The sequence below is a fragment of the Pinus tabuliformis genome, chromosome 7 (assembly GCF_031772625.1).
Source record: "Pinus tabuliformis cultivar Carrire ecotype Pingquan chromosome 7, CPIR1, whole genome shotgun sequence".
Taxonomy (NCBI): domain Eukaryota; kingdom Viridiplantae; phylum Streptophyta; class Pinopsida; order Pinales; family Pinaceae; genus Pinus; species Pinus tabuliformis.
This window is the reverse complement of record NC_142293.1, coordinates 1549880566-1549888211: the sequence shown is the minus strand read 5'-3', so window position 1 is coordinate 1549888211 and position 7646 is coordinate 1549880566. Positions and strand designations below refer to the sequence as shown.

The following is a 7646-nucleotide window of genomic DNA, read 5'->3' as shown; positions in this document are numbered from 1 at the left end:
CTGGTTTGTGCGATGACTTGGCACGGGTTCTTGGGTGACTCGGGTGAGTGCCTGCCCATCGTGCAAGTGTGCATAGTGACTTGGTGAAGTGCTGAGATTGTGGACAAAGGTGTGTCTCGGTTGGAGGTGCTCGTTTGTGGCGACTTGGAGGCGCGCCCAAGTTGGGCAAACAACACGATCGTGCGACGAGGTGAACGAAGGGTTGGTGATTCATGCGGCGACCGTGCAGAGGCGCCAACGAGTTGGGCAATCGAGTTTGCCGAAGATTGTAAATTTGGCTAAGTATGAAACTTGGGGTTTCAAAGTATACTTGTAAAGCTTGTAACTTGTAAAAGATTGTATAATATATTATCAGGCAGACTCATTGTTCAGGGAGTTGCCCCTCCCTTTATACTGTGCAACTGTGTTCTTCATTTATAATTGTTGATGATAATGAATGTGTATGGGTGTTCATTGGTATAAAGGATAACATTAATAATACTTGGTTGCGAAACACAAACTAAGTAGGAGTAAGTGGTTAGGCGTAGTCCACGAACATAAGTATTGGTAAAAAGAAAGTGTTTGGTGGTGTCGCACCTCGCTAAGAGCGGTTGAAAGACTACCGCCGGCTTGGGGCGTGACACTCCACTTGCCCGCGAAGTAGGATGTTCGGTTGTTATTCGGCCTGGACGCCCAAAAGAGATTCTACCCCCACTTCCAAAGGTTTCTACGGCAACGCGATCTGCTTGGCTTACGCTAGGATGACTGTAGGGGAACTGGCAAAGAAACCTGTGTCTTTCGTTGTAAAATTGATCTGCCAAGCAAAAATGGCTGTGAATGATGAGTACATGAGATCGATGATAGATTTCATGGAGTTAAACGGGCACCCTCGCTTCACAACGGTGGGAACTTTTGTGGTATTGGACGTTACCAAAATTGGCTTTGGGGATCTGGATTTCGGGTGGGGAAGGGCTGCCTATGGCGGGCCAATACCCAGTGGAACATTCAGTTGCTTCTTCATCCTGTATTGAAACACAAGTAGCATGGAATGAATATTAGTGCCGTTGTGCTTGCCATTCGCTGCTATGCAAAGATTTTAGGCAGAAATTCGTCAATTCATCAAGAATGCTTCTCATTTTCTACGTTCCTCGCTGTAAAGCCATTGAGAACGCTCCTCTTTTTCGACCTTTCTGGAATAGGTATAGATATATTGAGGATTTTAGGAATATTTTAGAATAGAGGATACTCTGTAAAGCTATTGATTTTATTTTTTTCGATGTTTTTAAAATTTAAGTAACAAAGATTAAAGAAATAAGGTATACAAGATATATTGAAGATTTCCAGAATATTTTAGAATCTAAGACATAAGATATACAATATCTGACATATTGAAAATTTTGGAAATATTTTAGAATCCAAAAACAAGACCAAATCTTTTACTATATCATATTTAATATTACTATACTAAACATAATGTTTTATGTTAACCATTTTAAAAATATTTTAAAATTCCAAAAATAATCAAAAAAATATGACAGCGAAATATATATATATATATATATATATATATATATATATATATATATGACTTATTTCATTACCTAAGGAAATTAATTTCTCCTCATTCTTAGTTAATTCATAGTTAGTTTGGGAATCTGGGATTTAATTGATACGTATTTATATTTATTTATTTATTTAACTTATAATTAAAATATTAATTTTCATAGTTTTTTCTAAAATATTTTCAAATTTATGTAAGAAAAAACAAATATTAATAATATTAATATCTATTAATATACATTTGATTTTATTATTTACATTATGATTAAATTAATTTTTCATCTATTTTTTTGACTCTGTCAAAAGTAGTTGTTTTTTTCTAGCCGTTTCTCTATAGCTCTTGGAAGGCTCTGTCTATCTATTTAACCTTTTGCTATGATCTAATTTTTCATCTTGTTCTGACAATGAACCACACTTGTTGGTTCGAAAGGCCTCGAAAAATATTCCTTAATATGATTATTACCGAAAAAAATCTTCTTATAAATAAATGATATTAGAAATTTGAAAACTAATATATTTTATTTTAAAGAGGAAAAAAACTTATCAATAAATAAAGGTAATTCTGATTTAAATAGCTAAAAGAAAATTATATGTTACAAGCTTGCAATTTATTTTTATTTTTTCTACAACTTGGGTTTACCCTAGTCATTTCTTCACTTAACGTTTGTGGATTTATTTTAGCCTACAACGAGTTAGATACCAAGGAAATCCTAACACACTTTGTTCATCCCACAATGAACACTCAAACTTGCGTCCAACAACAACCTTGAAGCATTCTAGCAATACAACAGTTAGCCGACATCATAACTTAGACAATTAATTGTCTGCGCGGAATTTAAACGTTCAACCTAAATAAAGAATCCACAAGGAAACAAAAGTGGGTGCGTTAAACACGTTAAAATATGAGCTATGTTTACATGTTACAAGAAGGAAATGTGACCACGTGGCTCTAACGCATTTACAAACTATAATTATAATGGTAAGAAGTAAACAAAACTATTCATTTGATCCCTATAGCAATTGTAGGTCTGCCTCTTGCAAGGCTGGGCTTGTCTTCTCTGCCTTATCACTTAGCCAATGTAATATTCTATAACACAAAATCTCTAAACCTAGAAAAAGATTGCAAAACATTTAGTGAATCCTTGGAGCTTCTTGCTTCATTGATTGGATTAACTCTTTGAGACATCCAACTATTCATATGAGCTCACCTTGCCTTGTGAAGCCTCATTTTTACCTAGTTGGATCCAATTGCCCTTGAGCAGATGCCTAATTTATTTATTGGTTTTTATATTAATTCATTCCAAGTCATTTTAGGTTTACACAAGTCATTCCAAGTCTTCATAGATCACTCCTTTTTCTTATGGAATCCCATCCACTTAAGTCATCTCAGGCCAACCTAGGCTACCCCTTATTACCAGTCATTTCATTTAACCACATCTCAGTGCATCCAATTGTTTCCTATATTCCAATCTGTCTTAAATCATCAACGAGAAACTTCATTCACTGACCTTAGTTAGCCTAGTCATACCAATACACCTAAGTTGTCTAACTTTGGAGAAGTGCCTCCAATCTAGCTAAGTTTATCTAGCTAGACACATATGTTCCTAAGGAATTTAGAATGTTCATTCCCAATGGATGAAAATCCAATGGAAGACATCTAATTAGTGCACCCAAAAATTATTATCCACAACAATGTGTTCTTGAAGGCATCTTGACCACCTGTGGGAACCCCTAAGTGGGGGCTACCCAAGAGAGAGTGTGTATGTTTTGGGGTGAGATAAAGAGACAAAGGAGGAGATATGTAGAGAATGTGGGAGTGAAGGAGAGAGAAAGAGGTAAGTATGTAGTAACAGAGTTAGAGGGTGGGGAGAAAGAGAGAGAGAGGGAGAGAGAGGAGGGAAGAGAGTGGATGTGAGAGAGTGGAGAGAGGGAGGGAAAGAGAGAAGGAGTTGGAGGGTGAGAGAGAGGGAGGTAAGAAGAAATAAATAGAGAGAGAAAGGTGGAGATAGAGAGAGGGATTGATAATGAAGATGGAAAGAGAGCTCGAGAGGACATCAGGAGGGAAGAGAGATAGAAGTAGGGGAGAGGAAGAGAAGGGGAAGAGACAGAGAGAGGGAGAGGGGGGACGGATAGCTAGATAGATTGGAGAAACTAAGTGTATGTTTTGGGGGTGATATAGAGAGACAAAGGGAGATAGTGATATATATGCAAAGTGAAGAGAGGGAAGAAAAGAGACATGGAGAGAGGAGGAAGGGACAAAGATATTGATAGATATGGAGTGAGAGAGTGTGTGTGTTTGGGAGGTTGAGATAGAGAGAAAAATAAGGAGATTTGGATGGAAATATAGATATAGATGGAGGGGGAGAGAGGGAAGAATATTTCTTGCACTAAATGCATTGATTTCAGTGTAGATGGTGATTTCTAATCCTATTTGATTAGATGCACTAATGCATTGATTTTAGTGTAGTTGTTGATTTCTAATGATATTTGATTGTTTGCACTAGATGCATTGATTTCGATGTAGAAGATTTCTAATCCTATTTGATTTCTTGCACTAAATGCATTGATTCAATGTAGATGGTGATTTCTAATCCTATTTGATTTCTTTCACTAGATGCATTGATTTATAATAATATTTGATTGCTTGCACTAGATGCATTTATTTCATTGTAGATGTTGATTTCTAATTTGATGTAATTGGATGTATGATGGTACGTTAATTTCAAATGGATTGGATTAACATTGTGCATTGATTTCATTGTAATCACAAAAAAATATTGACAATGTACATTGATTTTCATATAATCAATATAAAAAGATGACAATCGATATGAAAAGATGAAAAAAGTAACAAGGGTGACAATAAGAATAGTATAAGAAAATAGTTTGAGATTAATCACAATGAATACTATTTTTAATTGACTATATTCTTATTATTCACATTTTCTATCATTCAACACTATTACATTATCACTTTACATTCAAAATTTGTATTTCATCATTTTTCATCGTTAAATTATTTATTAACAATATTTATCATCTCAACAAACTAAGGTAAATTTAAAATTAAAATGGGCAGATTAATCTGAGACATATGTAACAGATTTAAAATTATTATATTAATATTAGATGAATTTACATATTATTGATAAAATTAATCATATGTTCATTAGATTTTCTTTGGCCACTATTAACATCAACGTACATCCATATTAACTTTGGATCTATCAAACGCCAAGAGGGATCAAATCTCTCGAGGTGCAAACCTTTCCTCAAGTTTTGCACTCAAAGGAAAGGGTTTCACATTGAGAGATTCGATCCTAGCAATCCAGAATTAAGATGGATCTAGGTTGGTTTTTATGTGAGATCTACCCACATACTGGGTTGTTTACATTTACGTTTACGTGTACATGTTTATATTTTTATGTGAGATCTACCCCATACTGGATTGTGGAGCGCCTCTCCATGCAATTATATTAAAAAATGAAAATTAAATATATTTTATTAGTTTTGTTTGTTTTAAGAGATTTTTTTTTTTTTTTAATAAATAAAAGGAATTCTAATTTAATTAACTAAAAGAAAATTATATATTACAAACTTGCAATTTTTTTTTTTTTAAACTTGGATTTATCCCAACCATTTCGTGTTTGAATATATATATATTAGCCTACAACGAGTTAGATGCCGGAAATTCTAACCCACTTAGTTCATCCCATAATGAACACTCAAACATGCGTCCAACAACAACTTTGAAGCATTCTTGCAATACAAAACTTAGCCAATATCATAACTTTACTTTGTTCAATGTAATTGGTTCTTCAAACAATCTTAACTAAAAAATAGAAATGAAACTATTTAAAAAGAAGGAAACAAAGCCCACGAATGCAAAACCAAGCAACCATTTTCCTCCCAATAGAATCATTATCGGTTCTCTCTGCATTCTATTTTTAGAATTTTGGGGTGTCATTAATGTTGCTAGTTTATCCTTCCCAGGATTCAAACCAACGCTCTTCGCCTCTAGTTTATTATCTTTCATGATAGAAATTGCATTTGAGATTGTCAAACTTACTACGTTTTGAACATGTTGGAACCCTAGCATGCTCTCGTTCTTCAAGGTCGAAACCAACGAAGAGAGTTAAATCCCAATTAAGCTTTTTCCGTTTTACGTACAGGGCTCGGCAATGGCTATGCTTTCATATGGATTTAGTCGTTGGTGAGTGTTTTGATATTGACAATGATAGAATGCTCTGACCTCATATGGATTTAGTCGGTTGGTGAGTGTTTTGATATTGACCGATGGCTATGATTCTTTCATATGGATCTAGCGGTTGTTGAGTGGTTTGATATTGACCGATGGCTATGATTCTTTCATATGGATTTCGTGGTTGGTGAGTGTTTTTGATATTGACCGATGGCTATGATTCTTTCATATTGATTTAGTGGTTGGTGAGTGTTTTGATATTGACCATGATGACCTAGGCCACTTGTTGTTTCTTCGATTAATTCTCTGACACTAACAAGAAGACAACTATTGCTAGTGTGTTTATTTTTTATTACTTTATAGATTTAGTGGTACGAAATGAAGAATGTGGAAAGGATAGGGTATATTCAAGAGAATGAGGGTTGCATACAACTGTGGATATGTGTGAAATGAAGAATGTGTGTAGGACAAGGTTGCATATGATTGTGGATATGTGCAGAATGAAAAATGTGCAGAGGACAAGGTATGTGTAGAAGAACGAGGGTGAAAACCGGACTTTATTCCAAAAACATGAAATTAATTTTAATTATTTTCCATTCAAAAAATTAATAGATTTAGCTAGATGCATGGTTAAGATGAATCTATATTGGTTATTATTACAACCGATTATGAATGAGATACCATAGAGATATTTCACTCTCATTCCTAACCATCAATAAAATATTTCTATGTTCATGTAAAATAACATAAGTTTATATCAAAAAGAAATAAAGTAATTAAAAAAAACATATATTTTAACTTGTGATATTTTTGTACTTTTTAACAAAGTTCTAAATAAACTGTTTGAATATCCATGTTAAAAACTTTATTTTGATGTTTCAAAAATATTTTAGGTATATATTTTATAAAAGACAAAAAAAAATTGATAGTCAAAATAAGTAATCTAACTATTTTACAAATTTTTTTCTTCAAATAATTTTATTACAAGAATTTTTTTCTTCAAATAATTTTATTTAAAATCTTGTAATGATTTGTTGGAATTGTAATTTTAAATGGTATAACCTACACAATCCAAATGCTGAAATTTTTTTAATATCAATGTGAAAAAAATAATTTTGATGTTTCAAAATATTATATATATATATATATATATCTTAGGCACATATCTGTAATATGTTGATAAAACTCAAATCTCTCAAAAAATACCTCTTTCCATGTTTTACACTCTAAAAAAATACACCTCAACAATCCATAATTAAATGAACCTGTTTAACTTTAAATGAAATCAAAAAATCAAAATCAAAATAAAAAATATTCTTTTAATAGAAAAAAATAACTGCACTTTTATTAACAAAAAAAAAAAGGTACATTTGTACCATTTACATAAATATACCAGGGAACAATGGCTTCCCCGTGACCACAAATAAGATGCAACAAAAAAGCAATGAATTGACTCGATTAAGAAAAAATAAAGGATCCCTCAAAATGCGTTGAGATACACTTCAACCAACTTCATATTTCAGATTAACGGGAAAAGGTAATAATATCAGACTCCCCCGGTAAGAGGGAGGAAATTCCAACCTGGCTCATAGAATCTTCGATTAGCAACTTACATTGAGCAAAATCAGGCGCCATAAAGCATGGAAGGTGGAGGTCCATGGAATTAGGCTATGAGGCAGAGGAAAGGGAGGTAAATGCGCCACTTGGAATTTCCCCACTCTGACGGGGGGAGTCTGATATTATTGTTTTTTGGCCTTTTCCTATTAATCTGAAATATGCAGTTTGTTGAAGTGTATCTCAACGCTTTTTGAGGGATCCTTTATTTTTTCTTAATCGAGTCAATTCATTGCTTTTTTGTTGAATCTTATTTGTGGTCACGGGAAGCCATTGTTCCCTGGTATATTTA

General features: G+C 33.5%; 1 pseudogene; it reads left to right on the top strand.

Annotated features, from left to right (window-relative positions):
* The first annotated feature begins 644 nt into the window (after positions 1-644).
* LOC149253816 (benzyl alcohol O-benzoyltransferase pseudogene) lies at positions 645-1010 on the top strand (annotated as a pseudogene).
* Positions 1011-7646: the final 6636 nt, after the last annotated feature.